Below are 23312 nucleotides of genomic sequence, written 5' to 3'. Positions count from 1 at the left end.
GATGGTGGCTCTTTGTAGAGATTAAAATCCATATGCCCCAACTGTCTACCCGTGTGTCATTCAGGATACCTATGGATGTGTTGCAGCACATGTAGATGACAATGATATGTTGAGGTGCTGAAGGATTGGATAAGCCTGTGCCTTGGATCATCTGCGTGGACTTGATCTCACCGGAAGGAGGGTATTTGGAGCAGACCCCGGGTTCACAGAAGATGAAGAAACACTGCTTAGGTTTGGCGGCTTCAGTCCAGGTCCAAGACTTAGGGTTGACCGTTCCCTAGGTGTCAGGGTACCCACGCTCTCCCCAGGCCCACCAGCCGACTCCTTGTAATAAACCCTATGATTTGAATCTCCCATTGGTTTCGTTTCTCGGGCAAAACTCCAGCATAAGAGTGTTTGGGTAGCCTGGTCTCTCGCTCCTGCCTTAGCCATTTCTTCTAGTTGCCTTGTGGTTGGTTCCTCTCGCTTCCTCTGCCAAGTGCCTAACCTGTGGCAGGTACTCTGCCAGCACTGCCCAGTTGACGGGCAGTGGGCCGGTGACGCATACTTCTTTGTTCTCAAGCAGATATCTCGGCAGAACGGAGGCAAAAGGCAACAGCCTCCACTACATCCTCACTCCCCTGGAGGCTGAGACCCTCTTACCCCAGACGGAAATGTAGAGACATCGAAGTCATCATTCCAAGTAGTTCAAGCTCACACCCAATCAGCGGCAGGCTTTAAACCCAGGGCTGAGCAAGTCTGCACGTTGACTCTTTCTCTGGCCCTAGAGAGGCTCTCACCCAGTCTCCAGGTGTAGGCTGCATCCCAAGGAAGAGCTGAGAGATGTGAGCTCACAGCCTAACTGTCTATGGAGAAGCTTCTCCACAGAGAAGTGCTGTACGTGTGACTGCCCAGGGCCTCGCTAGCCCTCTATCTGCTCAGACTCAGGCTCTGATGGGGATCTCTGGGGGACCTTCAGTGCAGGAAAGAACAGACGCCTCCAACCTGTCCCTGGTGTTATCTAACCGCTCCGATGACTCCATATTATGGGGTTCTTGCATGACAATGTTCCCACCCTGGACTCTGTCTTGCTACCTATTTTTAAAATGGGGCTTGAGCAGAGTTTGACAATTAAGCCAGGAAGAGTGGCCACTGTGTGTGTGTGCCTGTGCATTATATGTGTGTACAGTGTCTGTAGGTGTAGTGTGTGTGTTTGTATGTAGTGTGTGTAAATAATATGTGTGTATATGTCTACATAGTGTGTGTATGTATACATTGTTGTTTGTGTATATGTACATTGTGTGTGTGTGTGTGTGTGTGTGTGTGTGTGTGTGTGTGTGTGTGTGCTAGTGCTCATATGTCTTCCAGTGAAGGCTGAGCACTAACTGGATGTGTTCTGGGAGAATGTCCTGTTGTGTTATGAACTTCTCTGTCACTGTCGTGTGTGCTCAGGAATGTGACCGAACAGGGCCAAGTAAGTACCCAGAGCTGCCCTAGGGATTTCGTCCCTGGGACCCACAGCCAACCCAAGGCTGGCTCCAACACCCACTAGCTGTAGATAATCTTGGATCAGCAGCCTCAGTTTCTGTAGCTGCTGGGCCGGGATACTAATGTCATCCCCTTGGGGAGGTTGTGGGGGATGCTAACAATGGCAAGACACACTTTAACTGTTCCAGGCACACAGCATTTCCTTCCTGCTAACAGCAGGCTTCGGCAAGCAGTTCTGTTAGAGGTGTGAGCGCTGGTGCCAAGGGAGAAGATGCCCGGGCTTTCCTGTTCCTTCTCTTTAGCAGAGGAGGAAACCGAGGCCCCCTCACTTCCCCCACTAACCTGGACACATCAGCTTGGAACTGGAACCAAGACTGCCTGTCTAAAACTGGGGCAGCCAGAGGCGCTGTGGGGCTGGGCCAGGGTGGAGGTGTCCCCACCCCCCACCCCCACCCCCCACCCCGCCGCCCCAGTCACCCTGGGAATGTTCCTTCAGGTGTCCTGGTAACTGAAGGCCCTAGCTTGATGAAGTCCTGAAGTATTTGGGCGGGAAGGTTCTCACGCGGCATTTCAGAGAAGAACTTGAGGCCCAGAGGGGAAAAGTATTCTCCCAGGACACACCCAGTTAGCTGAACTTCACCTTGAATCCCGGACCTCGAAATCCCAACCCCAGCCCCTCATTCTTTTTATTGTCCCACGGCTGCCGCATCCTGAGGTGGACGGCCACGAGGTGCGCGGCCAGTGTCACAACTGGAGTTAGTGCCCGCCTCCCCCCATACTGTGGGCACGCACGGGATGTTGGGAGCACAAGCCTTTTGTGAAGGTAAAGGGTACAAACATAGCCTTCCCACGCCCCTGAAGGCCCCAGGCTTCCTGTCCTGAACGGTGAAATAATCACTGGTCACAAGCGATATAAATCTTTTCCAGAGAACAAAACCACAAACTGCATTAGAGAGGAAGGCTACGTGCCCGTCCAGACTGGAACACATGCTCCTGCGACGCAGTTCCCCAGGGTGGCGGACAAGGTAGGAGCACGTGGGTCCTGCAGGATAGCTGTGACCCTGCAGCCTCCCCAGCTGCCCCGAGGGAGGGTCTGCGATAGCGTCCGTCCGTCCGTCCGTTGTCTGGAGACCTTGAGAGAGCATGGCAGGTCACAGGCTTCTTTCTGCCAGGGTGGCCACTGCCCCAGCTTTTCCACCACTGCCAAGTGTGTGTGCCGTGACCAGCTTGCCACACAGCCAGGTTTGCCAAACAAGAAGGAAGAAGGTGGACTGAGCGGGGAACCCGAGCCAGCCACAGACAAAACAATCCCATGTCACGAATCAGTTCTGGCAAACAGGAGGGGGAGATCCCATTGAGTTTGAGGCAGGAGGAGCTCAAGTCTTGTCCCTTCCTGTATGCGCACTATAACATCCAGGGTCATGAGCTTCCCAGGATGTGCCTTTGGCTATGAAGGGACTTAGCCCTTGGCGCTTTCCCTTCATGGGACTGGTGTCCAACTACATGGGGCTGGCCTTCCTCTATCCAAAGGTCTGTTCTTGTTGTGTTTGCCATGCTCAAGGTGAGAGTCTGTGATGAAGACACAGTGAGCAGGACTAAAAGAATTAAGACCTCTAGCAGCAGCCTCGCGCCACCTTTCAGAAGTTTTATCTGAGGGTCACCTCCACCGAGAAGCCTTCCCTGATTTCTCTATTTCTCTGCCAGGAGTCAACCCTCCTTGTCTGTCTAAAAAAAAAAAAGGAGTTTGGTCTGGTGTTGAGCCCTGGAGACCAGGTGTGTCTTTGGGTAAAAGCTGGTGTCTATGGACCTTCTTTTCCTCATCAGGAGATACAGATAACAGGTGACTCTGGAGATGTCTTCCCCTCCCACTAAAAAAAAAAAAAAAAAAAAAAAAAAAAAAAAAGAGGAAGCAGTGAGCTCTCCGTCCCAAGAAGCATGCAAGCTGAGGCCATGGGATCTGCTCACTGAGTTCTTCAGAAGCACACCTTCATTGACACCCAAAGGTGGACCGAGCCCATCTTAGTCAGCTCCCTTCACTGGACATGGCACAGAAGCATTGTCTCCTTGCCTCCCTGCCCGGCTTTCCCCAACCTCAGAGGACCCATTCAGGCCTGCTCAAAGTCCTGCCAATGATGGAGCATCCCCTTAGTCACATGACCTCTGTCTGATGGAAGAAAAGCCCTTCAAAGAAGGGAGTCACCCTTCAGAATTCCAGCGCTCTGGGCTTGGTCAGCGCTTCCTGGAAGGTACGGGAGGGGGGCAGGCTTCTAAGTGCCTCAGAGCAGGGAGCCCAGAGAGATGCAGGAAAGACTGGAAAAGGCCAGTCCTGGAAGTTGTTTCTCATCAGTCCTGGACTCTAGAGAAACCAGGAGCAGCATCTTGATTCTGTCTGGACAAGCTGGGACAAATGGTTCCTCTTCTTGGTGAAATGGACTGGCGTCTTTGAATACGGTGCCATCCAGACAGGTGAAAATGTGCCCCGAGGGCCACACATGGCCATGTATTTTCTTTCCATGTTTCTGAGCGTGGTGACAGATAAACCTCTGCATGTAGGCATGATTCCTATCAGCCCTGTTTTACAGATAGGTAAACTGAGGCACAGCTAGCAGATAAGAAGTGAGATTTAAATGCTGGAACCCAGGTTGTGGAAACTTTGAACTGATACATAACAGACAGACCAGATAAGACACTGTCCCTAGACTTCAATGGTTTCCAGCTCACAGCCTGTCCCCTTCTACACAGCCTGTCCCCTTCTAAGCAGCCTGGAGCCCCGCCCCCTATAGTATGCAAATCCCAAGCAGGTATCATTTACTTTGTCACCATCTCAGTCTGGGTCTGCTACTGATCTGTCTCACAATCAGTCTGCAAAGATAAGGAAATGTACCTTAAAAAAAATTTTTTTTAATTAAAAATTCCTTAATTTTTTTTATTTTTGGTACCACAATTTGCAGGGCAATATACCTGATGAATGAAAAGAAAAGGAGAAGGCTACAGTAGATAAAAGGTTTTGAAAATCTTCCGCTACCATATCACCACAGATCCATAGCCACCACCACCACAGGCACCGCCCAAGCTTCCATTATTGTGGTCTACTATAATTTCCAAGATCATTATAGTTCCCACCACCATCACAGTTACCTCCACCCACACTTCTTCCTTCATTGTAACCACTGTAGTCTCTTCCCTCACCACCATATCCACCACCGTGGTCTCCACATCCTGGTCCACTGCCGTCATAGCCTCCTCTACTGCTGTAACCAAGACCACCACCCCAGTCTCCACTGTCACCTCCAAATCCATTATATCCACCATCACCACTTCCGTAACCACCTCTGCTACCGCCACCTCCACCACCATGGCTTCCTTTCCCACCGAAGTTTCCACCATGGCCCAAATGATCCCTACCACCTCCAAGGTTGCCTCCACAACCCATAAAATTGCCAGATCCACCTCCCTGGCCTCTCTGTGATCCAACAGGCTGCACCTCTTGTTTAGAAAAGGCCCTTCTCGCCAGCTGACGGTGCACGCCTTTAATCCCAACACTCGGGAGGAAGAGACAGGAAGATCTTTGAGTTCAAGACCAAGCCTGGTCTACAGAGCAAGTTCCAAGACAGCCAGGGCTACACAGAGAAACTCTGTCTCAAAACAAACAAACAAACAAAATGAAACAACAAAACAAACAAAAAACAGAAAGAAAGAAAAGCAAGGGTCCTTCTCACTTCACGATTATGCCCATCGACAGTGTGGTACTTCTGAACAACAATTTTATCAACTGTGTCTTTATCACCAACAGGTACAAAAGCAAATCCTCCTTTTCCCACTCTGCCTGTCCTCTATAACTTCTATGGTTCCAATCTTGCCATATTTTTCAAAGCAGTCCCTCAGATTCTGTTCTTCTGTGTCTTCTTTACTATCACTATGATGGCTGTTCTTTTATTGATTTATTATTTACTTTCTGAGACAGGGTGTTTCTCTGTGTCACAGCCCTGGCTGTCCTGGAACTCACCTTGTAGACCAGGCTGGCCTTGAACTCACTGAGATCCACCTGCCTTTGCCTCCCAAGGGCTGGGATCAAAGGTGTGGGCCACCACCGCCCGGCTATGATGGTTTTTCTTGGTTGTCAATTTGAGTACATCTGGAATGGACTACAGTCCAAAATGGAGGGCACACCAGTGAGGTATTTCTGCTTAACTTGAAGTAGGAAGACACACACCTTAATCTGGGTCTTGGGGAGGGAAGACATATCTTTAATCTGGGCCACACTTTCAGCTGGAAGCCTGTATAAGGATATTAAAGAAGGAAGGGATTTTTTTGTTGTTGTTTTGTTTTTTTTCGAGACAGGGTTTCCCTGTGTAGTTTTGGTGCCTGTCCTGGAGCTTGCTCTGTAGACCAGGCTGGCCTCGAACTCACAGAGATCCACCTGGCTCTGCCTCCTGAGTGCTGGGATTAAAGGCATGTATCACTACCACCTGGCTGGAAGAAGGAAGCTTTTGCCCTTTGCCTGCTTGCCCTCACCTTGATAGACATCCATTCCTTCACTGGCATTAGAGCCTACTTCTTCAGGATTCCAGTGTCTACTGAAGGCCAGCTGAGACATCCAGCCTAGTGGACTGAGAAACTGCTGGGTTCTTGGATTTTCTGTTCACAGGCAGCCATCGTTGGATTCACTGGACTACAGCCTGTAAGTCACTCTGATAAATCCCCTTTACATATTATTCATTCTATAAGTTCTGTTACTCTAGAGAACCCTGATTCGCCAGGCAGTGGTGGTGCACGCCTTTAATCCCAGCACTCGGGAGGCAGAGGCAGAGGCAGGCAGATCTCTGTGAGTTCGAGGCCAGCCTGGGCTACCAAGTGAGTTCCAGGAAAGGCGCAAAGCTACACAGAGAAACCCTGTCTCGAAAAACAAAACAAATCAAAAAAAGAACCCTGACTCATACAACCACCACCAAGGGTTGTCTTCACTGTTAAGCGGGCGCCGGGCTTTACAGAATCCTTTCTAGAAACAGCTGTTTCTTGGTTCCACCACATGCCCATCAACCTTGAGTGACACGTGGCAGCATGCACCTACTTCAACGCAAGAGTAGGTCACAACCAAAGCCCCGGGAACGTTTTGTCTGGAGCTCTCTCATTACCACAAGTCAGTGGTTCTCAACCCTCCTAATGCTGGGACCCTTTAACACACTTCCTCATATCGTGGTGACCCCCAACCATAAAATTATTTTCCTTGCTACTTCATAACTATAATTCTGTCCTTACAGACTCCTCAAGTGCGCCCTCTCTGTCTGTATCTGTCTGTATCTGTCCGTCTGTCTCTCTCTCTCATATGTATAGACAGGAGGACAACTTCTGCTGTTTTCCTTAGATAGTATCTACCTTCTTTTCTGGGACAGTCTCCCACGGATCTCTAATCTTAGGCTAGGCTGGCTAACCAGCTAGACCCAGGGATCCACCTGCCCCTGCTTCTCCAGCGCTGGATTACAAGTGTGCCCCCACCACACCTGGACCTTTCTTTTTAGATTTATTTATTTAATTGTATGGGTGTTCGGCTTCCATGGGTAACTGTGTACCACCATGTGCATGCAGTGCTTGTAGAGGCCAGAAGAGGGCAGCAAATCCCCTGCAACTGGAGTTCCAGGCTGTTGTTAGCCTCCATGGGGTGCTGGGAACTGAACCCATGTCCTGTGGAAGAGAAGCCAGGACTTTTAACTGATAAGCCCCTCTCTAGCTGACACCTGGATTTTATTAAAGTAGGTCCTGGGGATCGAACTCATGTCCTCATGCATAAGCAGCAAGCACTGTACCATCTGAGCCACCTCCCCATCAGGCCGCCTTCTTGTCACCATCTGTTACATAGACGCCCCACCCCCAGCCCACAGCAGGCGAGCCTTGTTTGTAGTCCAGCTAGCTGGAGGGGGCTTGGAGGGGACCTGTGACCTGCCCCAGGGCTGGGAGGCCCCAGCCAGGACCTGACCTTGCATGAGTCCAACACAGGGCCACAACAGGGCTGGAAAAATCCCACGTCTGAGCTGGGATTGAGCAGAGCCTCTGACATGCGTTGGCTTGCTGGCTTCTCCGGTACTTCACATTCTGGAGCCAGAAATAAATCCTCCCAGAGTCCCTGCCCAGCTCGTTGCCAGTTGGGCCTGCTGGGACCCATCCCTTCTCCAAAGCCTGCCCTGGGGAAGCTGGGTCACAGTTCCATTTCTCCACTTAACGCTGGGTCTGGAAGTGCTCTGAGCCCTATGGGTGAATGGGCCAGGCTGTTAGGAGGGCCTCAACCAGTCTTCAGGATTGCTATTAATGGGAGTCTGTGCCTACTGAGGCACCAGCTGCCCATCTGCAAGGATCCACTCTTGATGGCCCGTCCCTGCAGGGGCCTTCAGAAACAAGACGATGTAAAAAATAGCCTGGTCTTCATGTGGCATGTCACAGGCCAAGGGGGGCAGCAGTAGGTGACATCTTCGATGTCTTTTCTGAACAGGGGTGAGGCAGGAGGAGAGGGTAGAATAACGGCTTCTGACTTTGCCTCCAGAAAATTAGATTTTGGCACAATTTAGTGAACAAATTGCAAGCCTTTAAAACACCACCAACAACAAAAGGCCCTTTTCTCTTTGGGTGCTGTTTCTGTGAAGAATCAAAGCCCAGGAAGTGCTTCATGCAGGGACATGCTCACCCTCATTTAAGAGGGCCTTAGGGGACAGCCTAAGCCTGCCTATTCTACACCCGGGCAATGGCTGCCAAAGCGTGCTTCCCAGGACTTGCCAAAGTGAGATGCCACCTCTGAGATCTTGTCAACGCTCTAAAGCTCTGGGCACTAAATTGTATCCGCGGCGCAGATGATGCGTTCTGGAGGGTGTGCTGCCGAGGACCGCACGGACGTGTTAGCCACGTGACCACCGTTTGCTTTGGGGCTTTCTTTATTCTTTGTAGAGGTGTCTGAGTTGGCTTTTAAAATGAAGAGCATCTGTGGGGCTGGGGAGCGGCCTCAGATCCTCAGCAGCCACAAGAAAGCCGCGCACAGCACCGTATGCCTGTAACCTCAATGCTGGGGAAGGGCAGAGGAAGGCGGCGGCTCCCGGGAGCCTGCTGGCCGCTCCGTCTAGCTGGAAGTTGGGTTACAGATTCAGTAAGAGAGTCTGTCTCGAAAACGAAGTGGGGAGCAATAAAGGAAGACACCGACATTGACTTCTGACTCCCACACAGGCAAGCACAGGCCAGTGCACCCCGACTGCCCCTGCTCCCACCACCACCATCACCACACACACACACACACACACACACACACACACACACACACACACACACCTAGTACTCTTGTAATAACAAGCCACGCATTTTCTCCTTTGAAAAACAAAATAGAGAGTGAATTATGGTTAGCTTGTATACGGAAGACAACCTGCCAGGCTTTGCTTATGTAGGAGCTGGCAAATTAATACACACTCGTGTTTTTGTTTAAGGAGAAATGTAAACTGTTTCTCCCATGAGTCTCTGGTCGCTTAACTACCATTCTGCACGGATGAATCAGTGGGCTTCTGGTAACCTGGGACTGGCCATGTTAGGGACCTCAGACGTGACCCTGGGACCATCAAGCTCCCTACCATGTGAACAAAGCCCTCTCGTGATCACATAATCCAGCCCTACTTCCCTGATTCTGCCATGAAAGCCCAACGGAACCCCAGGAGATGGGCGGAAACGGGTCCTTCCACGGTGTTCTCATGGGCCGGGTCATGTTGAGTGGCATTTTCACGACTGAGCCCTTTGAGCACATCCCACATGAGTGTGCCCTCCCTGTTAGCTTCCTTCACAGAGGACCGTTCCTCATCTGCTGTGCACGGATGTAGTTGGAGTCTGTCCCCCAAGGTTCCTGTGTTGGAGACTTGGTCCCCAAGGTGGCAGTGTTGGGAGGCGGTGAGGGACCTTTTAAGAGGTGGGGCTTAGCAGGGAGGCTTTTAAATCACTGGAGGTGTGCCTTCCAAAGGGATACGCTTCTGCCTCTGTCATTCACCATGATGTGACAGACAGGGGGAGGGGCTTCAAAGGCCAACTTAGCAACACGGATACGAGTTAAAGAAAATTCTTCTTTTTCTCTCCTGTCCTTCCCCGTCACCATCTCTTCCTCTTTCCTGCCTCAGCCTCCCTCGTGCTGGGATTCCAGAAGTGTCCCACCACACTTGGCGGTACACTCCCTTTATTTATACAGTTACCCGCCTCGGGTACTTTGTAATAGTCTTGGAAACTAGACGCGTCCAGAACCACAGCCCTTTTCTCTCCTGGATACAGACTCTCCTCTGTTGGAGCCTGATGTATTCACTCCTGGCCAGTCTTGTTCTTCTTGCAGCTTAGGAACCTCTACAAAGAATAAAGAAAGCCCAAAGCAAGCGGTGAGTCCCCACTCCTAGCTTCCAATCCGATGTTTATCTATCCTCTTTCTCTTTGCAATGCAAAAAAATGCATTCAAGAATGTGGTAGGGATGCTGTCCTTTCAGCTAGTCTCATAGCCTATGAGGGGGGTCAGGTTCCATTTTTTTCTTAGCTGCTGGGGAATTGGGAGATCTGGAACTCACCATACTCCAGGTTTGAGGGGACTTCCCCTCGCCATCTCCCTAAGCCACCCAAACTCTGGTACACCAGGGGCATGGACTGAGTACGGACTGGCATGATGGAGTCATGCTAATTGACATTCAAATCCCAGCCCTGCCACTTGCCTATGCTGTGACCAGCTTTCTGAGCCCGAATCTCCACCTGCAGGGTCGGGGGGTGGGGTGGGGTGGGTGGGTGGGTGAGCGGGGACCTGGCATGTTCACCCCAGTCACTCATCAGTACTATCTTCCTTACTTGACTCGGGCTTTACAATGGCCGGCTCTTTTCCCCCGATCCAAGGGTGGTTCTGGGCAGCCAGGGGCCCAGATGTCTTCCCTTCCATTCTCTTAGTCATAGGCCCCAAAGGGACCCTGGGAGAGAATCGCCACTTGCGAGGAAAGCCTCTTGACTGGTGCTTATCTTTGCACTGAACGCTGGGAAGGTCTAGGGCCCAGAGGGAGAGAACAGGCAAGGTGCTCCAGGTCTAGGTGGCTCTGGGACCCCTCCCACTGGGGAGAAGTGCCTAGCCTGGGGCTCAGGGTTCTGCCATCCTCACCAGGCTGCACTCCTCGCCTCCCAAGACCCCTTACCAGCTTGTCCATCCGTCCCTTTGCCTGTCTGGGGAGGCCCGGTGACACAAGAAGAACCAGGTCAGGTTCCAGTGCTGCTTTAGCTACTGTGTGGCCTTTACTATTCTGTCAGCTCTCGTGTGGGGGCACATCACCCACAGAGCAGCTTTATCAGACGGAGTGGCAGTGACAGGTTTGGGTGGCTATGGTCCTCTGGGGCCAGGAGAGGGCTTACACACACTTCCATCACCATGGAGCGATCTACCTGGCTGTTTCCAGCCCACACCACGCCCTTTCCTCTATTCAGGCATACTCTCTGCTTCACAAGGTATGGGCCTTGAACTTGAAGCCTACACAAAATCTCCCATGAGGCCCAGGCTTCTGCGGGCAGAGGCCTCTGATCTGGAGGAGTCTAGAACAGACTTAACAAGAGGTTTAAAGATAAGGAATAGCTGGGCGGTGGTAGCGCACACCTTTAATCCCAGCACTCGGGAGGCAGAGGCAGGCAATCTTTTGAGTTCGAGGCCAGCCTGGTCTACAGAGCGAGATCCAGGAAAGATGCAAAGCTACACAAAGAAAGCCTGTCTTGAAAAACCAACCAACCAAACAAACAAACAAACAAACAAAAAAGATAAGGAATAAACCAACTTCTCAAATCCTGGGCACAGAGCAGGCAAGCCCACACATAACCCTGTTCTATCCATCCCACAGTGGTCCTCATCCTGAACCATACAGATGAGAGAGAGTCAGTGTCTACAGTCATTGGTAGAGCTTAACCCCAGATTGTCGGGCAGGACCTATTGGTCCTAATTCCTAAACATTAGTTTATTATTTGTAATACCAATGTCTAAATAACTGGCACAGCTGTGAGCCTCGGTTGTGGGCATAGGAACTCCAGTAGAGAATTGAACTAGAAACAGGTGACAAGCGGATAGAAGCCCTGGAGCAAGGGAGGCATCTTTTCCCCATTAGCTCACCTTTCTGGAGTTAAGGAGCCGTCTGTCTAAGGCACAGACCTTTGGCCACAAGACAGTGACCTCCTGGGGGCCAGGTGGGTAGGGATCTTTCTGGGGAGCTGGTAGAGACCCCTAGCTGGGCAACTCTTACCTCCACAGTGTAGTCTCAGTAAAAGCTGGGGCACCGTGGGCCCCAATTTTGCCTACAGGCTACTCCTCACCACCCAACGGAGCAGCCACCCAGCAACTGACCTGTTTCCTACAGAGTCAATCACACCCACGTTTCCCTTCTCCAGCCCTCTCTTCAAAGGGGGATAAGAGAAGGAGCGGAAGTATGTGAGTGAGCATGTGACCTATGTGTATGTATGCGGATGCTGTAGCGAAATCCTTACATGTACTTAATATACAGCAACCAGGAAAGAGCCAGCTCTCAGGCTCTCCTTGAATAGCTTTATGATATCAGTATTTTTCTTCTTTGCAGTTAATCCTTCTTGATTTTTGTGCCATTATTTTCCTCTCTCTATGTTTCTGGTTATTATTCCTTATCTAATTTTGTTCTCTGCTGCTGGAGATTAAACTCATGGCTCTGCGTGTGTGAGGCAAGTACTCACCTATAAAGCAACAGTCCTGATCGATTTTTATTTTTATTTTGAGACAGCAGTGTCTTACTACATTGCTCAGGCTGGTTGATCTTGAACTTGTAATCCTCCTGCTTCAGCCACCTGAAGACTGGGACTATGAACCTGTGCTACCAAAGCCCAACCTGGCTACAGATACATTAAAAGTGAATCGGAACGAATTCATTTGTTTGCAACCCTTGTGGTTTAGTGACTAACGTTTCTGAAGGTGTGATTTCTCCTCCGATGTGGCCTTGGCTGTGCCCCCTAAGTTTAGGAAGTCGTGCTGTCTTAGAGTTGATCATTTCTCAAATATCTGCAATTCCACTGCAACCCTTTGAATGAGTTTTAGGAGTAGTTTCTAGAATTTTCAAGTGGTCCATGACGTTTAGATTTTATATCAGATGTTCATTTCCATAGTATAGGCGGACGATACGGCCTGTCAGAGCTTTATACACGGGACTTCTATCAATATTAATCTCTGCCTGCTGAGGTTTTCCAACAGGTCTGGACCACACGGTTGATTTCTGCAAACGTAAGGGCCGTGCCACGGACGCCATCTCTACTGCTCTTCTAAAGGCTGTCTTTAAATTACTGACAAACGTGAGAATCCGTATCTGTTGATTAACACCAAAGGCAGAGAAATAATGGACCGTTCCCAGATATGATGAAAATCAAGACTGCAGATGGCTTTAGTGGGTAAAGTGCTCGTCACACAACCATGAAGACCTGAGTTCGGATCCTCACCACCCATGAGAGCCAGGCACAAAGGCACACACACATCTATAATCTCAGAGGGGATGGGCCAGATTCAGTGAGAGACCCTGTCACGAAAGCTACCGTGATGAACAACAGAGGAAGCATTGACCTTTAACCTTCACATGTGTGTGTGCGCGCACACACACACACACACACACACACGGGGTATGTCCTTGTAATCTATGTGCTAGGGAGGTGGAGACAGGAGCATCCCCAGGGCTCGCTGGCCAGCCAGTCTACCAATTGGCAAGCTCCAAGCTCCAGGCTCAGGGAGAGACTCTGTCTCAAAACATAGAGAGTAATGGAGAAGGACACCCAAGGTCTGACTTCTGGCCTTCACAAGTGCTTGCATGGTGAGGGGTCTGAACACACTCATGCATACCACACAAGTGTGCACATGTGGGTGCACACACAACCTACACACGGAAAGAATAAGGTGAAGACCTCTAGCCCTTCTCATCCGTGCCCGCCCAGCCCTCCACTTCCAATTTTAGCTTGAGTTGAAATAACATGAGATTTAGTCCCCAGCAGTTACAAACTGTTTATCTTTTCTGAGCATCCGTTCCAAACATTTATTAAGCATCCTAGTCAAGTTCCAACCAACTTCAGAGCCCTATGAGCTTTAATTGAAAGGCTCCTCTGATCAACTTTTCTATAAAGTTGTCCTCTTTCTTAAACCATTTAATGTGACGAACTTCCTATTTGGCTGGAATACTTAATCAAGAAGTTTCTTTTTTCTTTCCCCCCCAGGAAAACAAATCCCCCATTGGGATCTGAGTCTGTGTGAGCAGTGGCTGTTTCAAGGATCCCCGTGTATCCGAGTCTACTTTTAGTAGAAGTGGTTTCAAAAACCTCCTCCCCAGTCCCAGGGCTCAGCACAGAGCCACGCAGAGGTAGTAGGTGCTCAGTGAATACATTTTCCTACACAGTCCCGCAGGGCTCTGAAGAGCCAAGGCTGGTTGTCCTACCACCCTCAAGCCCCGCCCCCTGACCCCATTGTCCTTCTGCGGTGTTGGCTCCTGGGTACAGGCAAAGGTGTGTGAGTCTCCCACCCACCTTTTTAGACCTTTTTATACCTAGAGAGATATTAGTAAGCCTAGGTTTCTGGTATAGAACTCACAAGTTCCAGCAGGATGGCCCCATACTTGGGGCAATCCTCCTGCCTCAGCTTTCTGAGAGCTGGGATTCCAGGTGTCAGGCACCATGAAGCTTGTCTTCTTCTAACTAGTCCTGTTTGCTTTGCTTCTAAGATTTAAATTCTCATTTAAGTTTCTGCAAAGGGACCTGCATGTCTGTAAGCGCTTCAGAGAGTGAAGAGGAAAGCGCGGTTACCCTCAACCTCCCTCCGGGCCTGATCCAGCCCTGTTATCCCCTCCCTGAGGGCCAGCAGCCTGTTTCTTGGCATCCCATCCCTTCTCTTTTCAGATGCCTCCCGACTTTCAGGGGAGATGCCCTGTCCGTGTGTAAGGACACACACGGAGACTCCCAGTTACACTCTCTTCACTTCTGCATGCACCAATTGAGCAACCCATCCCTCTCAGTTTGCTTTCTATTGCTGTGAGAAAGGTCATGACCTAAAGCAGCCTGGGGAGGGAAGGGTTTATTTGGCTTACATAATCTGGCACACAGTCCATGGAGGAACACGGTTCCAAGACAGGAACTGGAGGCAGGAACTGGAGGCAGGAACTGGAGCTGGAACCATGGAGGGGCGCTGCTCACTGGCTTGCTCCTCCTGGCTTGCTCAGTTTGCTTTCTTATACAACCCAGGACCACCTGCCCAGGGAGGAGACAGACCACAGGGGGCTGGCCATTCCTAGCCATTTATTAATTAACAAAATGCACCACAGGCTTGACTACAGGCCAGTCTTTTGGGGGCATTTTCTTAATTGAGGTTCCCTCTTTTCTGATATCTCCAGCTTGTATCAAGTTGTAAAAAAAAAAAAAAAAAACTAAGCACTGCACCACCTCATTTTTTGAGGTGCCAGAAAAGGAATCCAGGACCTCAGCCCTACCAGTCAGGTGCTCTGAGGTACATCCCTGACCCTCATTTTTTTTAAATTGAGATATGAGTGCTTCTTCACGGAATACATTGCAGTGACTGATCGTATGCAGCCTACGTATAACAATCAAATCAGAGCCATGGACGTGCATCTCTCAAGCTAACATTTTTGGTGTGCGGGGGATGGGGGGAGAACCTCGCCTTCCAATAGCACTCTACAATTCACAGTATGTTGCTCCAGAAGCCACTGCCCGCTGGCTGTGCTTTGGTGGTATTCCTGCCTGTGTCTTTCCCTCACCTTCTTTGTGCTGTCCTCCCAGTGGCCCTGCTGTGGGAGAGCAGGGCTGTCCATTCACACCCCCGGACTCTCAGGGGAGGTTTCCAATTTGAATTTTTAGGTAGTTTCTGATTCAATTACTATTTATAGCTGAAGGGGCCAAGGCTCAGAGAGCTAAACTGCTGGCCCTAGACCACGTGGTGGGGGAAAGAGGGATTCAATTCTAGATTAGCTTCAGAAGAAGGGAGGAGAGGAGAGAGGAGAGGAGAGGGGAGGAGAGGGGAGGGGAGGGTGGGGAGGGGAGAGGAGGGAGAGGGGTCTCATACTCAGGCCATCCATTTAGTCTGTACTCTAAGGGGCTTTGCAGGGCTCCTCTGAAATGGACGATTGTCCCCATCACAGGCAAGCAAGCAGAGGCGAGAAATTCTCCCTCAGCAAGTGACACCATTGAGAACTGGACCCCAGGTCTTGTTTGTTTCACCTCACTCTGGCCTCGGACAATGTGAGGGTTAGGGGATCCCAGTTCTCTGGCCTCCAGAGTCTCAGAAACCTCCCCATGGTGTCAGGACCAGAGACAGATGGATTCTTCAGTTTGCCCTGGGTGTGTGTTTGGGGTGTAGACTCCTCAGAAAACCAGGAAAGCCCACCATTCAGCCCCTTTCATAGAGGGCAGATGAAGGGCTGTGGACATCCCACCTACAGAGGCCAAGCAGAGCTGACCACTGTAGACCCTCACAATAGTAAACGGAGCTGTGCTCTGGGGACGCTGGTTACCTCCACTCCAGAAGGGGATTGCTAGCCTTCCAGCCCTCCTGAGACGGGCCAGGTCATGGGCAACGGGCAGCTCTCTGGTCCAGGCAACACGCGCACTAAAAGACCATTGCTTACAGGTTGGGGGTTCATGAATCAAGGAGCACATGTTAGAAGTGGTCACTCGGGGACTCAGGTGTCAGTGGTTTCTGATCCTTTAACTTGTGACCTTTGGCTTTTTTCTTTTCTTTTCTTTCTTTTTTTTTTTTTCCTTTGCTTTTTGAGCTTTGCTTTGTGTAGCCCTGGCTGTCCTGGAACTTGCTCTATAGACCAGGTTGGCTTTGAACTCACAAAGATCCGCCTGCCTCTATCTCTTGAGTGTTGGGATTAAAGGCACCCTTTAACTTCTTAAAGGAACACACAAACTCACCTGATCTGTGAGCTTTACCTAAGAACAGACGTAGCTTCACAGAAGACTTAAGGGGAAAACACAGAGTTCCCATCTAACCCCTGCCCTGTCCCTCCTGTATTTTATCTTTCTCCAGAATGTCACAGGGAGATAACGCTCATAGCGTTACCTTTCCAAACCAGCTCTTTGACTTAGTAACAAGCTGTGTGCTCTTGGGGCCTTCTCTGTGACCACTGTGTATCCACCCATCCGCCCATCCAACGGTTCTCAAGTGAACTCTACAGCCCATGAGCAGATAGATATAGAGGTGCAGTTCCCATCGTCCTTCTGGAAGCTCAGGCTCCCCGGCAATCTGCAGGACTCTCCCTTGTCCCACGTGGTCCCTTCCTGACCACAGCCGCACAGCAGAGAGGGGCAACCCTAATGTCACCCTCAGACACCCTGAAATTTTTTGCCCATCCCGTCACATGGTAACAGAGGTCACGTGGTCCAGTTATTCTGGGCTCGGTCCCCTTTGCTTGTCATCGGACGAATTCCCTGCAGAGCAGTGTCCTCACACTGGCTCAGTCAATCATTCCATCTTTCCCTTATTTAGAGCTGACGGAGCCTGAGTCCTATAGTTATGGGATTCTCTGGGCAATGCGCAAAGGACGCGGGTGAGGTTGTTGCCTCCTCCAGACTCAGTTTCCCCATCGGTGCTGGGCTCCTCGAAGTGCGTGACGACAGGGGCCTTTTTAATACATCGAGCTGCAGTGTAGAAGTCCAGGGTAGAGCTGGCATACGCTCCTAGGGTGCCCTGCCAGGCAAACGCACGTGCTTTTCCATTTTTAATATTCTCTCCAACCCTCCTTCCCTGCTTGTCCCTACCCCCATCCAAGTGGAGGAAAACAGCAAACTCTACGTCCCTGAGTCTCAGAACTGTGGGGTGTTCCCATCACCCTCACTGTTGTTGGGGGCACAGGGCAGGGGCACCAGGTCCCCTACAATCCCTTCCCTGACACAGAAGGGCCAGGAGTTGTGGAGTTGTGGTGGGCAAGGCACCACACCCACACCCAGCCAGAGCTCCTGCTTCCTGTGGACTGTTGGAGAGAGCCACAGGCAGCTTGTGACTCAGGAAGGCACATTCTAACCTGCCTAACCCGTGAGCATCACCGCTGCCACCCCACACAGGCCACGGAGCTACCAACCCAGCAATCTGAGTTGCAGGCCACACATGGGGGTATGTCCCAGGAGCGCCACACTTCTGTCTCTGCGTTAAAAGGGGCCACCGAGTCTTCTTTGGGGCCCTGGCCCTGCGACACAAAACTCTCACCAACAATGTCACCCATGGGATGAAAGAGGAGCTGAGACTGGAACCCAAGATAGCACACCAAGCTCACTCATAGCCAGCACCTTGAAGAAGGACCAGGACGGGAGTGGATTAAAGCTCACACAGACGGCCACATCAGCCAGTGGAGACAAAGTCTCTTTGCTGTCCTAACCTCGGCTCCAAGAAGCAGCCGAGCACGCCTTACAGACAGAGAAAGCAGGACTCAGACATTGCAGAGTCTCTCCGAGCTTATCAGTGGCTCAGTGAGTGAAAAATCAGGCTCTCACGGCACCTGTCCCGCCATTGCCTGGCACTCACTGCTTCCTGCTTTAGCCCACTGTGTCCACATGGAGCCTATAAAACTCAAATCACCGGTCACTTGTGGTGGCGGCTGCGGCGGCAGTGGGGGAAAGGGGTGATGAGCTGGAACCAACAGGGCAAATCCTCCTGTATAAGTAACTACACCCCTTCCTCCAGCCAATTGTCAGACCTAGAGGAGGAAGGGAGCCTTCCTCCAACTCCTCAGGACCACAGAACCCCTGGGAGCCTGGGGCTGGTCCCAGCTTCTGGCCAGGACCTCTCTGTGCTGAGACATTTGTGCTCTCCGGGGACGAGCTCTTGCCGCGGACACTCACCTTTTCTGGAGCAAGCTGTGTCTGCGTTCTAGTGAGTCCCTCGGTCCAGGTCCACCAGCGACGGCCTGCCGAGCCGTCCCCAACAGTCCTCCCCAGTCTTCTGAGGAGCTGAGCTGGAGTGGCACGGGGAACAGCTCATCTTTCAAGGGCTGGCCGGTGATGTCATCACTCTCCTGGGCACTCCTCCCTCCACCTCTGGCCCAGCTCAAGCTCCCAGCTGCCGGGATCAGCAGCAGTTCTCCGCCCGCCCGCCGTGAGGTTTTTGGACTCCTAGCTGCAGGAGGCCAAATTGGGATGGCCACAGGTAGCCTTCCGTTGGTGCAGACTGCCCCCGGGGGAGCCTGGAGTGGCAAATGTTTTCCCCGCTGCTAGAATGGCTCCTGGAGGACCACGTGAATGCCCGTGTTTAACATAACACTGCTTTGCCATGACTGGGGCTCCCGAGGTGGTTGTTTTGCTCCTGAGTTTTAGGTGCAAACAGTGGGCTATTACATAGAGGGTGTAAGCAGAAGGCAGCCAGTTGGCCGGGGGAGTTCTGCAAGTGTTTTGGTTTTTCTGTGCACACCTCCCAAGGGTGCTGTGGCAGAAACTAGCGAACATCCCAGAGAAGGGACACAACTGTTGGCTAAGTCCTTGGGTGAGCTGTGTGGGCCCCTGCCAGACGCTGAATTCCTTTGGGGAACTTAGAAGCTGTTTCTTCCTCCGCTTCTAAGCTCTCTGGTCATATTCATTTCCTTTGAAAATCTGCTAAAGACCTACAGTGCTTTACTCTCGGGATCAGAGGAGCGGAGGGTGCAGGGGAGGTCACAGACTAGTCCAGAGTGAGCCCAAGGCTCCAGGAATCCACACAGAGCCCCAGCTGCCGGCTCCCTGCCCCTGATTGTGTATACAGTGAGTGTTCGGCCTGCAGGCTAGAAGAGGGCACCAGCTCTCATTGTAGATGGTTGTGAGCCACCGTGTGGCTGCAGGTCCTCTGGAAGAGCAGCCAGTGCTCTTAACCTCTGAGCCATCTCTCCAGCCCCCTGGATATCTCTCAATTAAGCTCACATATTGAGGGTGTCAAATGTCACCATAGGGATGGCGGGGGGCTGAATCCAAGAACGGCGGCTATGGATCAGCCTGGGATCTAGCCCTGACCTGGGTGTCCCATGACCTCATCTGCACCTCTGGCCTGTCTGACCCCAGGGAGCTCCCAGTGACCCAGGGCCTCTGGTCCACCTAGGTGGGCGAGTCTGCGGGCTGGCTAAAGCTGGATGCAGAAGCTGTGTGTCCACCCACTCCTGCAGGGAAGACCACAACCCCCACCACATCCCTGAAGGGTCGCAAGGGAAGGGTCCATCCTCGAGCTTTGTTTTGTTGTTCTTTGTCTTTTGTTTTTGAGACAGGGTTTCTTTGTGTAGCCTTGGCTGTCCTAGAACTTTGTAGACCAGGCTGGACTTGGACTCACAGAGATCCACCTGCCTCTGCCTCCTAAGTGCTAGGATTAAAGGTGTGCACCATCACCGTCTGGCCTCCTCCGCAAGTTTCGTAGAACAGGCAGAAAAACTGAGCTGGTGACCCACAGGGCTGAGGCTGTAGCGTTTGGAGTTAGAGGTCTGGCTGGCTGTACATAGTGAGACCCAGACTCAAAGCCAAGAACAAAACCCCCAAAGCCCCACTAGCTTGTCCCCATTCTGTAGTTCTGGCTGGATGCTGGAGGGTTTGGAGTGGCTGGCTCAGTTTACCTTCCAACCACTTCTCTTCCTGGGTTCGCACTCAGGTGGGCAGCACCCCTTCCCCTTGGGGCCAGATACTCAACAGCTATGCAGAGTCCTGTATCATGAGAGCACTCAGATAATTCCCCAGGGAGTGTGAGACTCAGCTAGCCCCACCTACCTGCCACCCAGAAGGTGCCCCTACAGGTCTGGCTTGCTGTCACCCTGTCTTGGGACAAACCCTAGCAGCGTGGCCCTGGGAGCAGCCTTCTCTTGTTGGATGCATGTGTCCATCTGGTGAGCTATGCCGTGTCCAGCTGTCAACTGAGTCTAGAAATCTTATGCAACACCCACACCCCTGTTTATCGGCACTGCCAAGGGCCTCTTCATCTAGATACCCGTGTTCCTTTCCTCTCTTTCTTCTCCTCTCCCTTCCTCATCATCTTCCTCTCCTGCTTTCACTGGTCCATCTACCCACCCATTCATCTTACACATACACTGGCAGGCAGAAGTGAGGAGCCAGCTACACACCAGGTCAGTCCTGCCTGAGAGCAAGGTCGGTCGGTCGGTCGTAGAGCCATTTCAAAGCAGTAGCCACTCTTCTCTGGCTTAGTCTACTTTTTTTTTTCTTTTTCTTTCCAGAGCTGAGGACCGAACCCAGGGCCTTGCACTTGCTAGGCAAGCGCTCTACCACTGAGCTAAATCCCCAACCCCAACCTCAACACTATGCTCAACACTCTGTGTGTTTGTGTGGCGGCTGTGGAGAGAGGCTCAGCCTGGCAGGACTCCAGCCTTCAGCCCCTGCACTGTATTCAGGGAGGGAAATGGAGGAGGCCAGATGTTCCTGTGAAGCCCTGACAGCCACCCCACCCTGTCAGGGCCCTTCGCACATGCAAAAGTTCCCTTATGTCCCCCTCTTCCTCTTGCTGGTAGTTTCTCCAGCCACCGTCAGCCTTCTGTGAAGTCCCCTCAGCTTCCCAAGTGTGGCAGGATCATGTTTAACTTTGGACCTTTGCACTGGATATGGTCTCTGTCTCCCGGGGTCCTGGATGGCAGCTGCTGTTTTCTGGGAGGCTATTTGGGAACACCTCCTGATGTGCTTGTCTAGGTACCATGATGTCTCATCTGTGTTCCCCAACTCCTGCGTGTCCTGCACCAGCTCTGGGGTTTTTCTTGGCAGGGAGCCCCATGTTTTACTGCTGCTTATCATCCCGCAGAGGGGGCACCCCATACCTGGATTGGAGAAGGGAAGAGTCCTCCCACCCAACCTAACTGGGGTGAAGGAAAGATCAAGTAAAGCAGAAGAGCACAAAGCAGGATGGTAACACATTTGTGGATGTCCACCTCTCTGACACAGTGTTCCAGAACATTCTCTGTGTGTCAGTAGGTGAGGAAGAAGTCCTCAAAGCTTCCAGAACTGGCCTGTGTTTTTGTCCAGAACTCTGTATCTTGACTAAAAAGCTACCTACCACTGGCCTATCTGTCATCTATCTATCTATCTATCTATCTATCTATCTATCTATCTATCTATCTATCTATCTACTTATCTATAATCTATCTATTCATCTATTATCTATCTACTTATCTATTATCTTCTATCTACTTATCTACCTACCTACCATCATCTATTTATCTACTTATCTATTATCTATCAATCATCTATCTACATCTCTGTCTATCTACGTATCTATCATCTATCTATGTATCTACCTACATACATATGTGTGTTAAAAGAATTTATTTAACAGCTTATGTTGAAACAGTAAGAACAGCTCTCTCACACCCGAGAGGCTGAGAACCAGTAGTTGCCTGGTACCTGAGCAGTCCCAATCTGGAACTGAAAACCCAGACAGCTCCCAGGAGCTGCAGGACTCAGTGTACTATGGAAGCCTGGAAACTCTGGTTCTGAAGTCAGCAGCAACAGGTGAATCAGCCCAGAGGCAAGGAGGAAGCCAATCAAGCAAAGGATCTTCTTCCTTCAGCCACACCCCACGTTTTTAAACCTGGGCTGCCCAGTAGCTGATGTCGTATTTGGGGTGGTTCTTCCCATGTCAAGTATGGCAAATGGGACCACTCCTCCACTGAGACTTCCTACTTGGCGATCCTAATTTGTGGCAAGTTGCATTAAAACCAAGCATCTCGGTGGCATGCACAGGTCGGTCCTGACTTTGGTTCTTAGCTGTCGGAGACACAGGCTTGTCTGACTATCACCCTGCAGGGCACTCAGCACTCCCACAGTTGACATGTGCTTCGCTGCCTGCTCTGTCTGGTTCTCTGGGCCTGGGGTCCCAAACAGGGATCTCTTACCTGGCCCTGCTGGGACGTCATGGAATACAGATTTGGCCTTTATTCATGGGACTGGGCAATCCCTGGACCATGCATGTGATCACGTGATTCCACAGTCTTCTTACAATGAATGAAGCCTGATGAGGAAACAGAGGCCGAGAGAGGCTCCTTAACCTGTTTAAATCTTGCACATGTGAACAGCCCAGCTGCAACTTGAGCCCCAGTTGATGCCTCTGTCTGCAAGTTCAGGTGCAGCTGAGAAAAGCTGATAACAGCGGCTGGGAGACCATTCAGTGGGTAGCGTGCTTGCTCCACAAGGTTAAGGACCAAAGTTCGATACCCAGAATGCATGTGAGAAAGATGGGTGTTGTGTTGGCTTCTGTGTTTAATCCCTGCATTGAGGAGGAGGAGAAAGTCCGGTTCCTGGGGCTCCACATGATCAGCCAGCCTAACCGACTTGGCGAGTTCCAGGTCAATGAGAAAAACTTGTCTCAAAAATAATAATAATAATCAAGTGCCTAGAAAATAACAGGTAAGGTCGGTCTCCGGCCTACATGTATGCGCATACACAAACCCTGAGAGTAGACTTAATGTGTGTAGTTCTCTATTGTTGGAGTTCCATGCATAAGATAAAAACTAAATACCCTGGAAAGGGCACTGCTTGGAGTAGTTAGGAATTTGATGTGTGTGTGTGTGTGTGTGTGTGTGTGTGTGTGTGTGAGAGAGAGAGAGAGAGAGAGAGAGAGAGAGAGAGAGTCTGTGTACATATATGTATATGTGTGTTACATATAACTGGCTTCTTATGCAACATGTATGATACTGTATGTTTATCCTGTTACACATGCTGTTGTACACTGTGAATTTCTCCTGTTTCTATCAATCTTAGTGATGGGATGCTGTGATAAGACTAAAACTCTGGATCTTGTTTGGGGGTGCTGTACCCCAGCTACTGAGCTGTCCACCCCGCTCTCCCTTTTCTGTTCTTCCTTCTCTTTCTTCCTT

General features: G+C 51.0%; 1 protein-coding gene across 1 annotated transcript in view; it reads right to left on the bottom strand.

Annotated features, from left to right (window-relative positions):
- The window catches only part of Bdkrb2 (bradykinin receptor B2), a 30849-nt gene extending 12394 nt beyond the window's left edge, over positions 1-18455 (bottom strand). The window contains exon 1 of the mRNA XM_006971710.4: positions 18331-18455. The gene's annotated coding sequence lies outside the window, so the exon portion shown is untranslated. The remainder of the gene's footprint in view (positions 1-18330) is intronic.
- Between the last annotated feature and the right edge of the window lie 4857 nt (positions 18456-23312).

The sequence above is a fragment of the Peromyscus maniculatus genome, chromosome 14, assembly GCF_049852395.1.
Source record: "Peromyscus maniculatus bairdii isolate BWxNUB_F1_BW_parent chromosome 14, HU_Pman_BW_mat_3.1, whole genome shotgun sequence".
Classification (NCBI taxonomy): Eukaryota; Metazoa; Chordata; class Mammalia; order Rodentia; family Cricetidae; genus Peromyscus; species Peromyscus maniculatus.
The sequence above is the reverse complement of the archived record's forward strand: the minus strand, read 5'-3'. Positions and strand labels throughout refer to the sequence as shown.